General features: G+C 38.0%; 1 long non-coding RNA gene across 1 annotated transcript in view; it reads left to right on the top strand.

Moving 5' to 3' along the window:
• The window catches only part of LOC115272260, a 78,291-nt gene extending 60,422 nt beyond the window's left edge, over positions 1–17,869 (top strand). The window contains exon 3 of the long non-coding RNA XR_003900343.1: positions 17,794–17,869. This is a non-coding gene — a long non-coding RNA (uncharacterized LOC115272260). The remainder of the gene's footprint in view (positions 1–17,793) is intronic.
• The last annotated feature ends 619 nt before the right edge of the window (positions 17,870–18,488 follow it).

Raw genomic sequence — 18,488 nt, 5'->3', positions numbered from 1 at the left:
AAAAGACCCTCTTTTTATTTACAAGGCTTTCCTTCCTAAGTACGTTTATACATGCTTTTTCTCCTGCCTGGAGCAGAGACTCTGTCACTCCTTCTTCTATATAAGTAAATCTTGCTCAAGAAAACATTGAGCAGAGTTGGGCCAGAGATCCATTTATTTTCTGGTTCACAAAAGGCATATTGGATCTTTATTAAATAGTCTAAAATGTCCTTTCAATAATGTTTTTCTTTAATATCTTTTTAAAAGACATTTAAAGTGAATCAGAAAGCAATTAAATGATTAATTGCTATAGTCTGATTCTGCTGCCCTCAGCCTCTGTGGATGCTATCTGACCGATTAACCTCTGTTTCTGAGCCCTGTCTGATTGAGAAAGGCAATGACGGAAAACGCTTGGCCTATCACATGACTGATCTTTGCTGTCATGAGCCATCGTTTTCTAACTGCAGGCTTTCATTTTCAAAGTCCTGGCATGATTTCAGGAGCTGTAAACCCTCATGTGAGTAAGTGAGCAGCAAGAACTGGCAGTTTTTCAATCTCAAGTCTCTTCAGTTTTAAACCCACATTTAGCTGTGATAATTTTTTTCTCCTTAAGTTGGGCATTTTTTGGGTGAATAGTCTTTTGATAAATAAAATAGGATGGCGAGAAACTATCTGAAACAAATATGGCTCAGTCCAGTTAGGACTGACTCTAGAAAAAAAGTCGTTAATAGACCGAACATTAATTACACAGTCAGAGCAGTAGGTGAGAGAGAAATAGGTAAGTATATGGGGTTCCCAGCCTCTTCATTACAGCCATTGACTATGTAGGGAGCACTGAAAATGCACCCCCAAGTTATAAATACACTGGTGGAGATGACTCACATGCGTTTAGACAGGTGTTATTTTTTAAGTGAGGGGAAGGTCAAGGAGTATGGACTCCAAGGTCTAACTCTGAATGGAATAGGTTTGTGGAATATTGGGGAAGGGTGTATCATCCAAAAGATTTCTAGTCACAATGCTTAAGTAACCAGGGGTCAATTTAATGTAGAATTAATTATTTTTAGTACCATCTTAGCTGGACAATGTGGCTAATTTTATTTGCATTAGTTTTTAAGAGATGAGTAGTCTGAAAACAAAAATGTGAATATAGTCTAAAAGACTTCCTCAAAGATTTGTTCCTGCCTGATAGTTTTATTTTGAAATTTTTGTATCATGCTTTATTATTCTTTTTTATTTTATTTTTTAGATTTCAAAATAAATTTGTAAGAAGAGGAAAGAATAAGGGGAGAAACTGTACTCACCATAAGAATGTCATAGTCAGCAATGTATATGAAAGCAGATTGTAACTATATTATCAAAGTGTGTGGCTCATAGAAGACAGTTGTAGACACCTTCAGAAATAATTACAGAGCACTCACGATATACTGAGCATTGTTTTAAGTGCTTCACATTTTATTAGTTAATTTAATCCCTCAACAACTGTATGAGATAGGTACTATTTCCCCTGTTTTATGAATGAGGAAACTGAGGCACAAGGAGATTATGTAATTTATTATAGTCACATATCTGGAAAGCAGTGGAGCCATAATTTGAACCTAGACCATCTGAATTCAGAATTGAAAAAATTTTAAAGCATAACCAGAATTAAACTAATTTTGCTCACTTTAGATTTCTTTTTTATATAGATAGCTTTTAAAAAAAAGTTTATTTATTTTTGGAGAGAGAGAGAGAACACAAACAAGGGAGGGACAGAGAGAGGGGGAGGGAGAGAATTCCAAGTAGGCTTTGCATTGTCAGCACAGACTTGAATTCACAAACTTCAAGATCATGACCTGAGCCAAAATCAGGAGCTGGAGGCTTAACCAACTAAGCCACTCAGGCACCCCTCTTTTTAGATTTCTTAAGCTTACTATCACCATCAGTGACTTCTGAGTTGTGATTAGTATGGAATTTGTAAAAATAGTAGAGGAATTATTGATTTAGAGTTAGGAGATGGAGAAAGGGAGTGTAAGTGAAGACACTGGTAAAAGCAGTAGGCAAGGAGATAAGGGTTCTAGAAGGCTGTCTGTCTATAGCCTCTGCTCTGTGCTCACCTGGGCCTCAGGTGGATGGACAATGATAGGCACTTGATCTAGGAGTATGGCTGGTGACTGATTATTTGTCACTTACTGCACTGGTTTCCTCCTCCTCATGTTGGGATGGATAGCACTGCCAGCCCCATTGGGTTATCCATCCATGTGAAGCACACCAACCTTCTTGATTTGCAGTTCATGTTTCTTTCTGCAAAGCCAGAACGTGTTCCTCCTCTTTAGACCTCTTCCTACTCAGAACACAGGACAGAACCACCATCCTTTATTTAAATATTATTTTATTTAAACCCATGGGGCCAGTTGTGTTTTAGAATTCCAAGTTTTTCAGATTTTAGAAAGGTGAAATTGTATGTATCCCATATATAATTTTTCTAGTGGGTTCTGGGTCAGCACCCCATAAACAAATACAACCATATCTCTACCATAAAATGTATGCATCTTCATCATAAGTGACACAAATAATGACTACACTCAGCTATGTGTCAAGAAATTCAGATTTTGCCACCAAACAAATTTTGTGCAGATTATGGAAAAAAATTTTTGATTGCAGGGCTTTTTGTATTTTGGAACTTAGAATAAAGGAATATGGATGATATCACCACTTATTCTTTCCATTCTAATCAGAGGCATGGGCATGAAGTTGCTGACCAAGCTATTCCTACATTTCCTGCATTGGCCAGGAAGGGATCTGACTCAGGCTGAGCCTGAAGAACCTCAGGTACTCAAGAAGCAGAGTTGGTATCTATGCTTTCTATATTCCCTGCAGGTTTGCTGAGCAAAAAGTGATTAAAAAAAATACAAATGCAGGAAAGAAAAGATTTAGATTTTTTTTCATTTGAAAGACCTGTTTATACTACTAAAAAGGCCTTTCCCCTTCTTCTCTTGGGAGTTACTTAGCTTGGAGGATCACAGTTTACAGTACAATATAGCAAGTATTATTAAAAACAACCTGTAAAAATGCATTATCCCAAAGATTTAGCAGTTAATTTTCTGTTGTCTTTACTTCTTACATCATTTTTCCCCCTCAGTGTATAACCTTCTTTAAATTTTATGTCCTGCTCTCAAATTCCTTCTGGGTTTAATGACTAACCTCTATTTGTGTTACCTACTCTATGTGTGAAACCTATAGAAGGAAAATCATAAATCAATGGCATATGTTTATAGCTATAAACAAGGGACAGATTCAGGAATATACAAACATGCCAAGTACCCTACTTCCTAAAATTGCAATGCTCAACTCCCAATTAACCTTAGATTTACAAGTCTAATCAAATGGCCCAGTCCATTTCTATTGAGAAGCTGTGTGCTGTGAATAATCTTTCACTTGACATAAATCTGTAGTAAATCTTGGGAAGTAAACTCCTTCATGGAGCCAGTCACTCTGTTGGATGAAGCCAGTGTCCCCTTTCAGGGCCCTGAGTTACCACTGTTTCGTGAACTGTAAGACATAGTTTGCAAAGGGACAGTCTGTGGTACCTCAAGTACAAGAAAGACAGTACTGACTGCTGATATGGGCAGTGTGTGGTGAGGGTAGAAAGACTGCGGCTGAGTCACTTACACTCTGCCCCTCAGGTCTTCCTTGGAAATAGAGTATGATTTTAGAAGATAATAGTAGCAAATATTTTTTTGCCATCTCTCTGGATCACTCAAACATTTTCTTAAACTCTATCTATGAACTCATTTAATCATTTTAACAAATAAAGAGGCAGGAACCATTATGATCTTTCTCTTACAAATGAGAAAGCTCAAGAACAGAGAGGTTAAGTAAACTGTCCATTGAGCCTCAGCTAGTGAGTGGGAGGAGTAGGGTTCTGAATGCTGGCAGTCTTTCTCAAGAGTCAGACCACATAACCATTGTCACACTGCTTTCTTGGATATCGCACGTTCTGTGACAAAACCTGGCCCAATGATATGAAGCTTACCACTTGGGCTTCCTTAGAATGTGCTCCAACCCAGTGATTTTCCAACCTTGAGGCTTTTCAGAATTCCTGGAGGGATGGGAATGAAAGGCAAAGGGGGCTTGGTACGTCATACCCATGTTAGCCAGAATAAGCCACTGTTTTAAGTATTGCTTGCCAGCCTTAAGATTTTATTTGAATAAGGAGTTCTGCAGCTCACAGAAGCTTGAAATTAAAACTCTAAACAATTGACCCAGTTATATCACACAGTGGTCCTACCAACTGCAAAAAGAAATGGGATGTAGAAACCTGGATTCTAGTGCTAAATGATGCTATAATACTCTTTCTTGCTGTAGACAAAGTCATAGATGTGAAATACATGTGGATTTTGGAGATTACATTTCAGGGTAACTAGATGCTGCTGCCTGGGTGAGACCATAGGATGGTGAAACCAAATTGAAAGCTGATAAAGTGGAAGCCATCCAGTTCTAGGGCCTGGCCTAGGGTTGAGGAAGTGATGAGATAGGAAAGCTTGGTATGAAGGGTGCCTAGCTGGCTCAGTTAGTAGAGCATGCAACTCTTGATCTCAGGGTCATAATCTTGAGTCCCATGTTGGCTTACTTTTAAAAAATGAAAGAAGCAAAAGAAAGAAAGCATGATGTGGAAGGAAAGTCTTGTAATTAAGGAAACTAGTAAACCCCGCTGAGGTCAGGTACTGAAATGAGGAACCATAGTCTGTGAATTAGATTGCTGAAAGTAACACCAAAAAAGGTAGAAAAGAAACCAATTGAGGCCAGGAGGATCAGAGAGCCAGAATGGAAACTTCTCCTAGAAAATGACCAGAGCACAGAGGTCCTAGGAAGAAACTTTCAAGGTTTTATGTGAATAAAGCCGAGAGGAATAAAAAGCTAGTTATGTAACTTTATAAAATAAAGTTTATGAAGTTGGTAGATTCAAGAAAATTAAAGGATTACTATAAAGTATTTTACTAGGTACTTCACCTTGCCCTTGATTAGGTGCACTCAAACCTGGTTGAGTGACCTTTTCCAAAGGTGCTACCTAGTGGGTTACTGTCAGTCTGGAGGACAGATCACTTTCCTTTGGGGAAAGATGTTGCTTTCTGCAACTCTCTCAGGCCAAAGAATGACACTTAAGACATAGCCAAGGAATGACAAAAAAGAAAGATAATAAAGATGCTTGAGCAGAATCCGCTACCCAGTCAAACTGGGCTCCTCTTTTATTCTCTCAGTAAATGTGTAGTCAGCAGTGAATGTCTTACCAGAACAATAGATACAGATAGAGGAAGGACAGAGCAGGAACAGCTTGCAACTGTGTATGGGTATATCTCCGGTGCCATGGTCTCCTGACACACTTGGCTGATGTCCAGGAAGGCTCTGTCCTGCATATCTTTCTGGGACCTCATCAAGTCTCCTGTTCCCAGCACACTGAGAATAGAAGTCCAATAAGGGCAGTTTATGCACAAGGTCCCAACAGAAAGGGCAGCGGTCTATCTTGCAGATTACCTTACTAGTGCTAGCCAGGTAATTCTAGATTGACTTGTTAAAGGTCACATTCCTAGGAAAGGCTGAAACTATAATTAGGTTAGATATTAAATCTTGGTTTGCTGACCTGGGGCTTAGCACAAGTGACTCCAATTTGGACCTGTTGTCTTTTTTCCTTAACAGGAGGAAAAGCAAATTGGAACTTGGGGGCAAAAAAAGTAGAGTGTGTATTGATCCCTGCTTTAGCTATAATTCACAAGTTTATTCATTCAACGTTTTCTCGAGTATCATGCTTACAATTGAGAACTGAGCACACAGGAAAGAGGATCACAATGAAATTAATAAAAAGCAAAATAATAGTTATTTTTGTAACGTGTTGTATGATAACAGAAGCACACAGAGGGGACACATAAAGTGGTCTGGAGACATGAGGCTATCTTTCTAGACAGGAGATACTACTTCAGTTATTTTTGAAAAGAGTCCTGGGGGTCAGTTGTGTTGAGAGTCAGCAGAAGATAAGGGAAAGGGCATCCCAGTAGCAGGTGGGAAATAACATGCTGTATGTGGCAAAATGTAAGTTGTTTGGGATGACTATTGCAAGGGGCTCATCTAGGGGCTGAGATAGACAGGGCTGGGTAGTGGTAGGCCTTTTATACTAAGAATTTAGACTTTATACCTAAGACCACTGGGATTATTAGAAAATTGAAATGAAGTCACATTATTGAACTTTGGAATTATTGAATTTTGGAAGAATTAAATTGGCAGCAATGTGAAGAATGCAATAAGGGGAATGATCAAGACTAGAGAAAAGTATTAGAAGGATCTATAATAACTCAAGTGAAAAACTACTGCTGTGCTGTTACTTACTGCTCTTGCTCCTGTCATTGTCATTGGTGCTGTTCCTCTACCAAATGCTGCTATTACCACTGCCACTATTCCTATAGCAACAGCAAGGAGAGCAGGATTGTTTAAAAGTACAAATGAGGATGAGGTCATTGAGAGCATGTAGGATGAGGACAAAAGTGACTGATGATGATGAGAGGCATGAGAAGCTCAAGAAGAGTCTATGAAAAAAGTCAGTGTATATTGTGATTTATAATAAGAAATACATATTTGGTCTTTGTTCTGGTTTCTGGCAAAGAGCTCCTAAAACTCTTGGAATTTCCTAAGTGCTGAGAGCGAGAAAAGTGTCTTATTATGTTAATGAGTTACTTTTGGAGAGCTGTGTAACCTAAGGATTGGGGCTGGTTGCCAAGACAGCCAACCCTGTGATTAGAGAGTTGGAACTTTTGGTCCCACCTCCTTTAATGACCAGGAAGGGAAGAAGGGCTGAAGATTGAGTTTAGTCACCAATGGCTGATGATTTAACCAGTTATGCCTCTATAAGGAAGCCTCCATAAAAACTCAAAAGCTGGAAGCTTCTGAGAGCTTCCAGATTGGTGAACACCTGGAAATTCAGAGAGAGTGGTGTTCTCAGAGAGAATTGACTCTTGGCACCCCTTCACCATACTTTACCCTATACATCTCTTCTGTCTGGCTGTTCCTGAGTTACATCCTTTTATAATAAAACAATAATCTAGTAAGTAAAATATTTATCTGATTCTATGAGCTGTTTTAGCAAATTAATCAAACCCAAGGAGGGGGTCATTGGAATCTATAAACTATAGCCAGTGGGTAAGAAAAATAGGTGACAACCTGGACTTGTGATTGGCATCTAAAGTTGGGGATGGGGAAATCTTGTAGGATCTGATGTTATCTCCAGGTAGACAGTGTTACAATTGAGTTGAATTGTAGGACTATTAGCTGGTGTTGCTTGGTGTGGGGGAAAAGGCCTATACATTAGAACTGGGTGCAGAAACAGGGCAAGGAGGGGCAGTACAAGAGGTAGAGAAAAATTAGGAAATGGGGATCTCTTAGAAACCAAGGAAAGGTGATGAGCACTAACAAGTGATAAGGAGAGGTGAAGAAAGAAAAGAACTCAAAGTGTATTTGTTTTGGTAGTAGTTTCCTTTCCAAACACGCTCATCAACTTACAGTCAACTGTGATTTGACATAGTTACACTAGCAAAAGGCAGTTGGTGAAAGGCTTAATACTTGATCCTCGTATTAAGTAATACTGTATTGTAATACAACTCCTTTGAGTTTTTGAGAAATACTTAAACTCTTAGCCAATGACTAGTGTCAATAATGGGTGCCTGTTGTTGAGGATGATGGCTTTAGAGACTTCACCACAGAGAAAAACTGGCTTATTCATTAATTATTTATTTTATTTTATTTGTTTATTTATTTATAACAAGCTGGCTTGTTTAATCTGTTCTCAGATAATAAAACACCAGCAAAGACGTAGCTTGTAGAATACTGCATCATGATGTACTAAGTCACATCTGATGGCTTCAGATACTCCATGTATTTTCAAGGTAGCAGAAATGGGGAAGTAAAGATAAAACTTGCCTTTATGTTCTTTTAATTGTTCCCTTCTTAGTTCCTCTGTAACAGCCCAGCAGTCCCAATAGTGTATGTTTGGTAGCATATGGGGTGATTCACTTGTTTCAGGATCAGCTGTCTGCTGCCTTTCTGTACTGGTACCTGGGGGAAGATAAAGCACTCGCACACCAATTTCTGACCTGATGTGAATTGTCAAAGCATTTGAAAATCAGGTCTCAGTGTTAAAATCTCTTAATGAACTCTGATGGGCTGCCATGGCAGTCAGTACCTTAGAATGTTGATGAGGAACAACTACCTGTCCCAACCATGGTGAAAACCTAAAAACCCATGAGCAGAACCATTTTGAGTCATGGGTAAGAAGATAGATTTTTTTTCTATTTGCTTATTATTTGAAAGAGATACAAAAAATTGCACACATCTTTCCACCCAGTCCCTATCTTCTTGAAGCTATTTAAAGTATTTTACAAAAGAGAAATTCCAAGGGGGAGCTGTGACCAATGGATACGAACAAAATTGAGACATCTTTTACTGTAAAGTACAGGCTCTTCTGACATTTACAAAGACCTAGATAACAAATATATTCTCATTTCCTGTAATTTTTGTAAAGAAAACAATTCCAGCATCAGTGGAATCTTTATCAGTGTTCTCTGAAAGGTCATTTATCAGTTGAGAGTAAGACACATGTTTGAAGAACCGTCAAGTAATTCTCATTTGCACCACTTATCTTTAGTAAATCTGGGGGCTGACCCTAGATAAAGATAGGACTGTGCTGGCTGAGCTCCCAGCCTGCACCAGCAACTTGCCAGCCATATAAGTGAGCCACCTTAGAGTTGGGTCCTCATGCCTAGCAAAGTCACTCTGTCTGATGGCTGACAACACAGAAGCAGAAATAACAGGGTTCCCTCTGGGCCCTGCCCAAATCACAGATTTCTGAGAAAAATAAATTATTGTTGCTTGGTAAAGTGATGAAGTTTTGGGCTGGTTTGTTATGTATCAACATACATACATATAGACATACATCCAGACAATTGGAACATTTGCTTTCCAGGATACCATGCTCCTGTTTTCCTTCGTGCCTCACTGTCACTTTTTCTTGGTCTTCTTTGACAATTCCTCTTCATTTCTCTGTCTTTGTTTTCACTTACCATGTAAAAGTTTAGTCATAGACAAAATAGGCAGCAAAGTATAATGAATCTCCACGTATGCATTACCCAGTTTCGACATTTATCTACTTAGGGCCAGACTTATTTCATCTATGCTCCTACCTACTTCTCTGCATTCCATTCCATTTTATTTTTAAACAAATTCCTCAGATACTTTTTGCTATAATATTCTCTTGGTTATCTCACCTGAATTCATAGATATAAATATATTTCATATGCTGAAGGCTCCCAAACTTATTACCTGCACTGCAGCATTGTGGCTCAAGACATAGATTTTGATACTTACATGCTGGATTCAAATCCTGGATCTTCCACAAGCTACCTTTGTGACCTCAGCCAAGTTACTTAATCTCTATGTGCTTCAATTACTCTATCTGTGAAATAAGAAATGATAATATTTCCTATTACCTTTTGGAGTTGTTGTGAGGATTAAATGAGTTAGCATATGTAAAATGCTTAGAACAGTACCTGCAGATATCCACTTGTGGGTTTATTCTTGTATCTCCAGGCCAGGCATCTTGCTTGAATTCCAGGCCTATATCCGTCTGCATTTTCACTTAGATGTCAAATAGATATTGCAAGTTTATTATTCTAATACAAAATTCCTGATCTCCCCCACAAACCCCACACAATTCCTCCCTCAGTCTTCCCTATCTCAGTTAATGGCATCTTCATCTTTCCATTTGCTTATCCCCAAGTGCCTTGATATCATTCTTCTTTCTTGTGTTCATATCTTACATCGTATCTTGCTGTCTCTGCCTTCAGGATATATCTAGAGCTTGTCACTCTTACTGGTCTTATATAAACCTCCATCATCTTCACCTGCAATATTTCAATAGCTTTCTAACTGGCCTGCTTATTTCCACCCTTCCTGTTCCATCCTTCTCTAATCAGAGTGGTCTTTAAAATTTTTAAGTCAGATCATGTCCCTCTTCTGCTCAAAACTACAGGCTCCTAATGTGATTCAATGTGAACACCAAAGTTTTTACAATCCTCTCTGATCCCATCTCTCTCTATACTAACTTATTTTTCTCTAGCTTAACTACCCTTCTTTCTATTCCTTGAACACACCAGTAGAGCTCCCACTATAGGTCTTTACCATTCAGCCATCTATCTTCTTGAAATTCTCTTTGCTCAGATCTTCATGGCCAACTCCCTCACCATCTTTGGTCTTGGCTTAAAAATTACCTTCTTATTTCATGAACATCCTTCTCAATAAACTTGAGTCCTGGCCAGCCATCCTACTTCCACGTTCAACACTCTCAATCTCCCTTAGTGTACTCTATTTTTTCCTTCATATTTACTAACTCCTAACATACTTTATAATGTACTCATTATTTTTTTATATCATTTATTCTTTGACTCCCTCTACTAAAATGTAACTTTCATGAGGTCATCTTTATCTGTTTTGTTTGCCACTGAACCCCAAACTCCTAGGACAGTGGCTATCACAAAGTTGACCCATGGATGAATAGATAGATAGATAGATAGATAGATAGATAGATAGATAGATAGATGCCATACATAAGTACATACATACAATTGTGTTTTAGGTCACTCAGGAAGCAAAAAAGGGACAATTTGGAGGAAGAGAAAGGAAACTCATAACATCTGTATGATAAGACATGATGAAAGCCTGAGCACAAGTTCTGGCACAGAAAAAGCCCAACTTATCCAAAAGATCTAGCTAATATCATTAATAAAGGTGGCTGCACTAAATAACAGACTTTTAATGTAGACAAAACGGTCTTCTATTAGAAGAAGATGTCATCTAGGATTTTCATGGCTAGAGCATAGAAATCAATGAATGCCTGGTTTCAAAGCTTCAAAGGGCAAGCTGACTGTTTTGTTAGGGGCTAATGCTGCTGGTAACTTTAAGTTGAAGCCAGGGCTTATTTACCATTCTGAACATCCTAGGGCCCTTAAGAATCATGCTAAATCTATTCTGCCTATGCTCTGTCAATAGAACAACAAAACTTGGATGACAACACATATGTGGACAACATGGTTTACTGAATATTTTAAGCCCACTGCTGAGACCTATTGCTCAGAAGAAAAGATTTCTTCCAAAACATTTCTGCTCATTGATGATGCACCTGGTCACCTACATATGGAGACATATGAAGAGATTAATATTGTTTATCTGCTAACACAGCATCCATTCTGCAGCCTATGGGTCAAGGAGTAATTTTGACTTTAAAGACTTATTATTTAGGGTGCCTGGCTGACTCAGTCAGTTAAGCCTCCAACTTCAGCTCAGGTCATGATCTCATGTTCATGGGTTTGAGCCCCACATCGGGCTCTGTGCTGACAGCTCAGAGCCTAAAGCCTGCTTCAGATTCTGTGTCTCCCTCTCTTTCTCTGCCCCTCCCCCTCTCATGCTCTGTCTCTCTATGTCTCAAAAATAAATAAAACATTAAAAAAGACTTATTATTTAAGAAATATGTTTTGTAAGGCTAGCATAGATAATGACTTCTTCGATAGATCTGGGCAAAGCCAATTGAAAGCTTTCTGAAAGGATTCACCATTCTAAAACCACTCATGGGGAGAGGTCAAATATCAACATTCATAGGACTTTGGAAGAAGTCGATTCCAACTCTCATGGATAACTTTGAGGGGTTCAAGACTTCAATGAAGAAAATAACTATAGATATGGTGAAAAAGCAAAAGAACTAGAACTAGTCATGGATCATGAAGATATGACTGAATTACTGCAATCTTGTGATAAAACTAGAACAAATGAGTTTCTCCTTACAGATGAACAAAGAAAATCATTTCTTTTTTTCTTTGTTTTTTTCTTAAATGTTTTTATTTTAATTCCAGTTAGTTAACACAATGTTATATTAGTTTCAGGTGTATAATATAGTGATCAACAATTCCACACATCACCTTGTGCTCATTATAACAAGTATGCTTTTTAATCCCCATCACCTATTTAATCCATCCCCCCAGCAACCTTCCCTCTGGAAACCATCAGTTTGTTCTCTATAGTTTAGTCTGTTTCTTGGTTTGTCTCTCTCCCTCTCTTTTTTCCCTGCCTGGCAGAGAAAGTGGTTTCTTGAGATGGAATCTACTGCTAGTGGAGATGCTATGAAGATTGTTGAAATGACAACAAAAGATTTAGAATATTCCATAAACTTAGTTGATAAAGCAGTGGCAGGGTTTGAGAGGATTGACTCTAATTTTGAAAGAAATAGTACTGTGTGTAAAATGCTATCAAACAGCGTTGGATGCTATAGAGAAATTGTTCATGAAAAGAAGAGTCAATTCATGCATCTAACTTCATTGTTATTTTGAGAAATTGCTATACCCACCCCAACTTTCATCACCCCTACCCTGATCAGTTAGCAGCCATTAACATCAAGGCAAAACCTTCCACCAACTAAAAGATTATAACTTTATGAAATCTCAGATTTTGGTTAGCTTTTAGCACTAAAGTATTTTTAAATTAAGGCATATACTTTATTTTTTAGACATAATTCTATTATATATTTAATAGATTACAGTGTAGTATAAACAACTTTTATATGCACTGGGATCCCGACCAAAAAATTCCTCTGACTTGCTTTATTGTGATATTGGCTTTATTGCAGTGGTCTGGAACATAACCCACAATATCTCCAAGATATGCCTATAAATGTAAATTTTTCTCACAAAAGAGTAAATTTTGCTCCATATTTAGAGATTACCCTGTGTCTTATTTTTTTAGACAAATAATCAGCTCAAAATAATTGTTAGCTCAAAGAGACATATTTTGGGGTGGCATATTCTGCTACCCTTCAATTGTCACCTCATTTTTTAGTATCTTCTACCAAGAATAGAGCTAATAGCAGGACTCTGACAAATACATATGTTTGCTGACTTGATGTGTCTTATGATTTTTCAGCATTATGATTATGCAAAAGTTCTATGCATTCAGTCAAAACAGTAGTTTGAATTTTGATCTTTTCCCAGGCCGTTGTTAAGAGGTATAATATTCTCTCATGATGCCAAATGGCAGCAAGCTGCAGCTCCCAGCCAGTCACATGATCATGAGGGTAAACAAGTGAAATACTTACAACCTTTCTGTATCCATGCAACCATTCTGGTTTTTTAATTTTCAGTACAGCATTCCAATAGATTACATGAGGTATTAAACACCTTATTATAAAATAGACTTTGTATTAGATGATTTTCTCAGCTGTTGGCTAACATAACTGTTCCAAGCATATTTAAGGCTAAGTAATCTATGATATTTGGTAGGTTAGGTATATTAAACACATTTTCAACCTATAATATTTTCAATTTAATTGTGCATTTATCATTTTATAACCCCATTATGAGTTGAGGAAGATCTGTAGTTGTGACTGACTGATAGGCTGAAGCATATTTTAAAAGTAAAAAGAAGGGTGCCTGGGTGGCTCAGTCAGTTAAGCGTCTGGCTTTGTCTCAGTCGTCAGGATCTCACAGTTCATGGGTTTGAGCCCCACGTTGGGCTCTGTGCTGACAGCTCAAAGCCTGGAGCCTGCTTCAGATTCTGTATCACCCTCTCTCTCTGACCCTTCCCTGCTTGCACTGTCTCTGTCTCTCAAAAATAAATTAAAAACATAAAAAAATAAAAGTAAAAAGAAACTTATTTACCTCACCCCCCCCCCCCCCCGTATTTGCTAAAATTATAGCTATGACACACTACTAGATTACCCCTAAATATATTTTCTCCTTCTTTCTAAATAATATAATTTTGGCTGGATACATGGTAACTTAGCTAGAAACTATCTTTTTCTAAGTACCTTACTGTTGGATGAGGCTATGTCACTGAAGTTAGGCCAAGCGTTGAGAGTAGAAGTGATGTGTGCCATTTCCAGAACTTGGCCTTAAAACAATAAAACTATGCTCTCATTTGAACTGGTCCCATGCCCCTAAAGTGAAACAGGGCTCTTTCATGACCTAGCTTTGACCATGTAAATTAAGTAAAATGCCCCATAGGATGGTGGAAAAGTAAGATGAAAGGTATATGGTCCTTAAATGACATGGTGGAGCAGATTAAGTCCACTTTTAAGAATAACTTTCCTGACTTTTATTTGGGAGAGATAAATATCTAGCTTCTCTAAAACTATGTCATTTGGGGGCTTTTTGTTATAAAAGTTTATCCTTCATTCTGACAAATAGGGAAACTCAACTGACATCTTTGTTCCTTAGTATCCCCAGTTATTTAAAAGAAGGATAAATACATTGAATTGAGAAGTTCTTGAAACACTAATAAAGTAATAGCCCCTGGTTCTTTCTATGTGTTGGTGAATATTTGTTCTATGGATTGATAAAAAAAAATACAGAACCATAAAATGGAAGCAGAATTAAAATTAGCCATATGGGCACTTAAGGTAGGTAGGTTAATACTTTGGTATTTTGGTATTCATGACAGGTTAGCAATATCAATGAACTGATATTCTTAATTTTTTTCATAACATCCAGCTTTTTTTTAATGTTTCCTTAGTTTTGAGAGAGACAGAGACAGAGACAAACAGACAGAGCATGAGCAGGGTAGGGGTAGAGAGAATGGGAGACACAGAATTTGAAGCAGGCTCTAGGCTCTGAGCTGTCAGCACAGAGCCTGATGTAGGGCTCAAATTAAAAAACTGTGAGATCATGACCTGAGCTGAAGTCGGATACTTAACTGACTGAGCCACCCAGGCACCCCTACATCCAGCTCTTTTCTTATAATTTCAATTCATTTCTCTTTTTAATCTTTCTAGACATTCTCCTTTAAATAGCCCATTCCAGATTATTTTACTATCTCAACTCTTTTGGGTGCTAATTCTCCACAAATGTTGTCCATTCTCACTCAAGGTAGATTATTTCTGTGTGTGCTTTGTGAACTCATCTTCAGTGGGAATGTTTTTTTTTCTATAAAGTATGTGTGTCCTAGAGAATGATTTCCATTTGCTACTGTCACATGCAGTCTGGGACCAGTTTTTGTGTTCATTTCTAGCACCTTTAAGTGTAAATGTGAATTCCCAAACTGGACATGACATTGGCCTGTGATTTTTATTTTTCACCCAAATGCTCTGGGAAGAGATACCCTCCCTTCCTTCTTTGTAACTTCTCCAGGCTGATGAACAGATATATTTAGTTCCCTTCACTAACTTTGTGGGAACTAGGTTTATTTAGGGGTTTCATTTCAACTTCCTGTCTTATATGAACCCAAAGCTATATCTCTAGACATCCATCACACTAAAACCCAAACACTTAGCAGACTAAGGATTCCAGTTAGTCCAGTCCTCTCCTTGGTCCACTTTTACTACTTCAGTTTTATGTTCCATTTTTATTTCTGGTATCTGGGATATCCTTTCTCTTAACCTCAACTATGTTAAGAACATTGTTGGCTATGTCAGTAATCCTTAGTCTGTAAGATGAAGAGTGTTCTGCATTAGCTTAGTTGGCTATATGTTGAAATGAGATGCCTTTAAGTATTTTTTAATATTTATTTAGAAAAAAATTGAAATATTTTTGATTGTCATTTTGTTCACTGGTTTATTCCTAGCACGTCAAACAGAACAGAGCATACAGTAATCACTCAGTATGTATTGAATGAATGATTAAGTGCTGGGTGGCAGGGCTCAGCCTCTTCTGGGTGACCAGTTCTGGATTCAAATATGCAAACCCCACTCCATAAAAAAGGCCCTATAATCCTCTGGACCTCACCTCCTTAGAACACAATTGAGGGTTCATCAGCCATGACTTTATCATACCCCTTGTCAGCCTCTTTCACTTATCCCAAACAGCTTATTAAGGCATTCTTTCTGCCACATTCAGTGTACTCCCTGACAGGAGACCTGATAAACACAATTTTTTAAAAAATATTCTTTGGTTATATTTCCAGTAGAATTTGAGCTCCCAGTCCTGTTATAGTGCCTGGAAAAGGCTAGAGTCCTGGGCTTTTACCTGGCTAGCCTTTTGCTTATCCATCAAAGAATGGAAGAGACCATAGTCTTTCCATACTTTTGCTCATACAGAGTTCCAGGAAAAGAGGATTCATTTGTAGTCAGCAGAGTTAATGTTTTCTCTATGATGGTGAGAACTCAGAGAACTTCTCACCAGGTGATTAGGGGACTTCTGGGAACCCGGAAATGAAAAAGGAATCAAGCTGGTCCTTAAGACTTCTGGAAACTTGAGTTTTGCAGCCACACATCTTCAGTGTGTTTTAGGTGTCAGAATTCTCTCACTCTCACCTATGTGAGAGTCTTTCACCTCTAATGATCCAAAGTATTAGGTAAAATAGTTAAGCCAACAAGATTAACATATTTTATTGTGTTGTGCACCTTGAAAAGCTTTTTGTACCATAAACAGTGAGGCAGTCTTAGATTTATATTGGCTCTGCCACTTATTAGCTTCATGCCTTAGGCAAGTCACTTGACCTTTTGGAATATTGGTTTTTTTTCATCACAAGATGAGGCTAACAATACTCAGTTTATGAGGATAGTTATGAAGATTAAATAACATAATGGTTGGGGGTGCCTGGGTGACTCAGTCAGTTGAGCATCCAGCTTCACCTCAGGTCATAATCTCACATTCGTGGGTTTGAGCCCTGCATTGGGCTTTGTGCTGACTGCTCATAGCCTGGAGCCTGCTTCAGATTCTGTGTGTCTCTCTCTCTCTTTTCCCCTCCACTGCTCATCCTCTGTTCCCATCTGTCTCTCAAAAAAAATGAAATAAAATATTGAAGAAATTTTGAAAAAAACATAATGTTTGTAAACATTTGACACAGTGCCTTGCACAAAATAGACAGTGAATAAATGTTGGGTACTTTTATTCCTGTCTCCTTTCCAAACCATAAAAAGGCTCAGTATAGGGACAAATATTGCATAGAATTTCTTTTTTTACCTGTGAACCTCACTTCTCAAGAACCATAGACAATCCTAAAAGTTACCTGTACGTCCAGGGTTTTATAAATAAAATTCTATTTTAAATGTATCGAGGAATTTTGATAGAGTTTCTCTCCCTTAAAAGTCATTGTGGGTTTGGCAACCTATTCAGCCTGATGAGGGTCATGGGAGCTGAACTGTAATAATATACAGATATACTGTTGTCCCATAGAAATAGTCTGGCTCCAGGTGGGGTTAAGGAGAAAGGTGTGATGGCTCCTGTTGAAAGGATGGAAATGTTGATCCACTGAGCTTGCTGGTGAGATGGGAGAATAAGAGATTAGGAGTTTATTGGATGGGGGCATGGGGGATGCATATTAAGAGAAAGGAACTCTCGATAAACAGAGAGTCTACTAGAAGAATATTAAAAACACACAAGAAGAAAAGAACAGACAAGAGAAAGAAAACAGACAGGAAACACCCAGGATAATAGCTGTCACCATGAAAGCTCCCATTTGTTAAGCACCTGTTATGTGACAGGCCCAGAGCTAGATGCTTTATCAAAATTTAACTTATCCTCCCACTCTTCAATGAACTGGATATCACTACTCCCATTACCAATGGGAAAATTGAAGCCCCAGAATATTGAGGTCAGTTGGCTACTACCTGGTAGAATTAGGACTGGGATTCAATTCCAACATTCATGTTCTTTCCATCAAATGTAGACTCAAATGAGAAGAGATTGAGTACCCAGGACCATGAAAACAGCTTTGCTGTAGGGCTACTGAAATGCTAGTAAATCATTTTTACATAAAGCTGAGGACAAAAGACTTAAGGTTGTGGAGAACTAACAACAGGTGCCCTTTCTCACACAGGGTGCAAAGATTGGTGGCCAACTTGTATCAGACTCTTGGATGTGCTCTCAAAAGTGGAGCTTGGTGGAGAGAGGAGGCTGGAAAAGGTTCAGTCTTTGAATGAGAAATGAAACCCTTCTCTTTGATCCCCCCAAATCATGACAGAAGAAAATAACTCAACGTGCATAGTAGCAAGAACCCACCTGAGAGTTATGGGTTCTCCATTTCATCACAGGGTTTGCTATGAAAGAATCCATAGTGAACTCTTGAAGAAAATGTAAGTATTACATATTCTCTCTCCAATTAATATTTTCTACAAGTCTGACTTCATGTCTTAGGATTTTTGTCAGTAAATTGAAAGCTTAAAGAATAGATCTCAAAATATTTACTAAATGGCCTGTTTATTTTGAACAATATTCAACACCAACACAATATGATGTTGGGAAGATATTTGGGCAACCCTTGATGTTCATCATAATGATTTGACTTGTAACTAAATATAAAGTATTAATTAAAAACAATTTTCAGTACATCACTTTTATTTCAAAACTTGAAGTAAATGGCCATCCTGAATTTGGCAGTTTTTGCCCTAGCAGGCCTGGAAATAATGTGATATATATTTAATCACAAAGAATGCCATCCAGTGATAACAGTGGTACTGGGGTTATGATTATGTTTTAATTTGTTTTCTGCTGAAAGGCATGACCATTTACAGA

The sequence above is a fragment of the Suricata suricatta genome, chromosome 1 (assembly GCF_006229205.1).
Source record: "Suricata suricatta isolate VVHF042 chromosome 1, meerkat_22Aug2017_6uvM2_HiC, whole genome shotgun sequence".
Classification (NCBI taxonomy): Eukaryota; Metazoa; Chordata; class Mammalia; order Carnivora; family Herpestidae; genus Suricata; species Suricata suricatta.
This window is presented reverse-complemented; position numbering and strand designations above follow the sequence as displayed.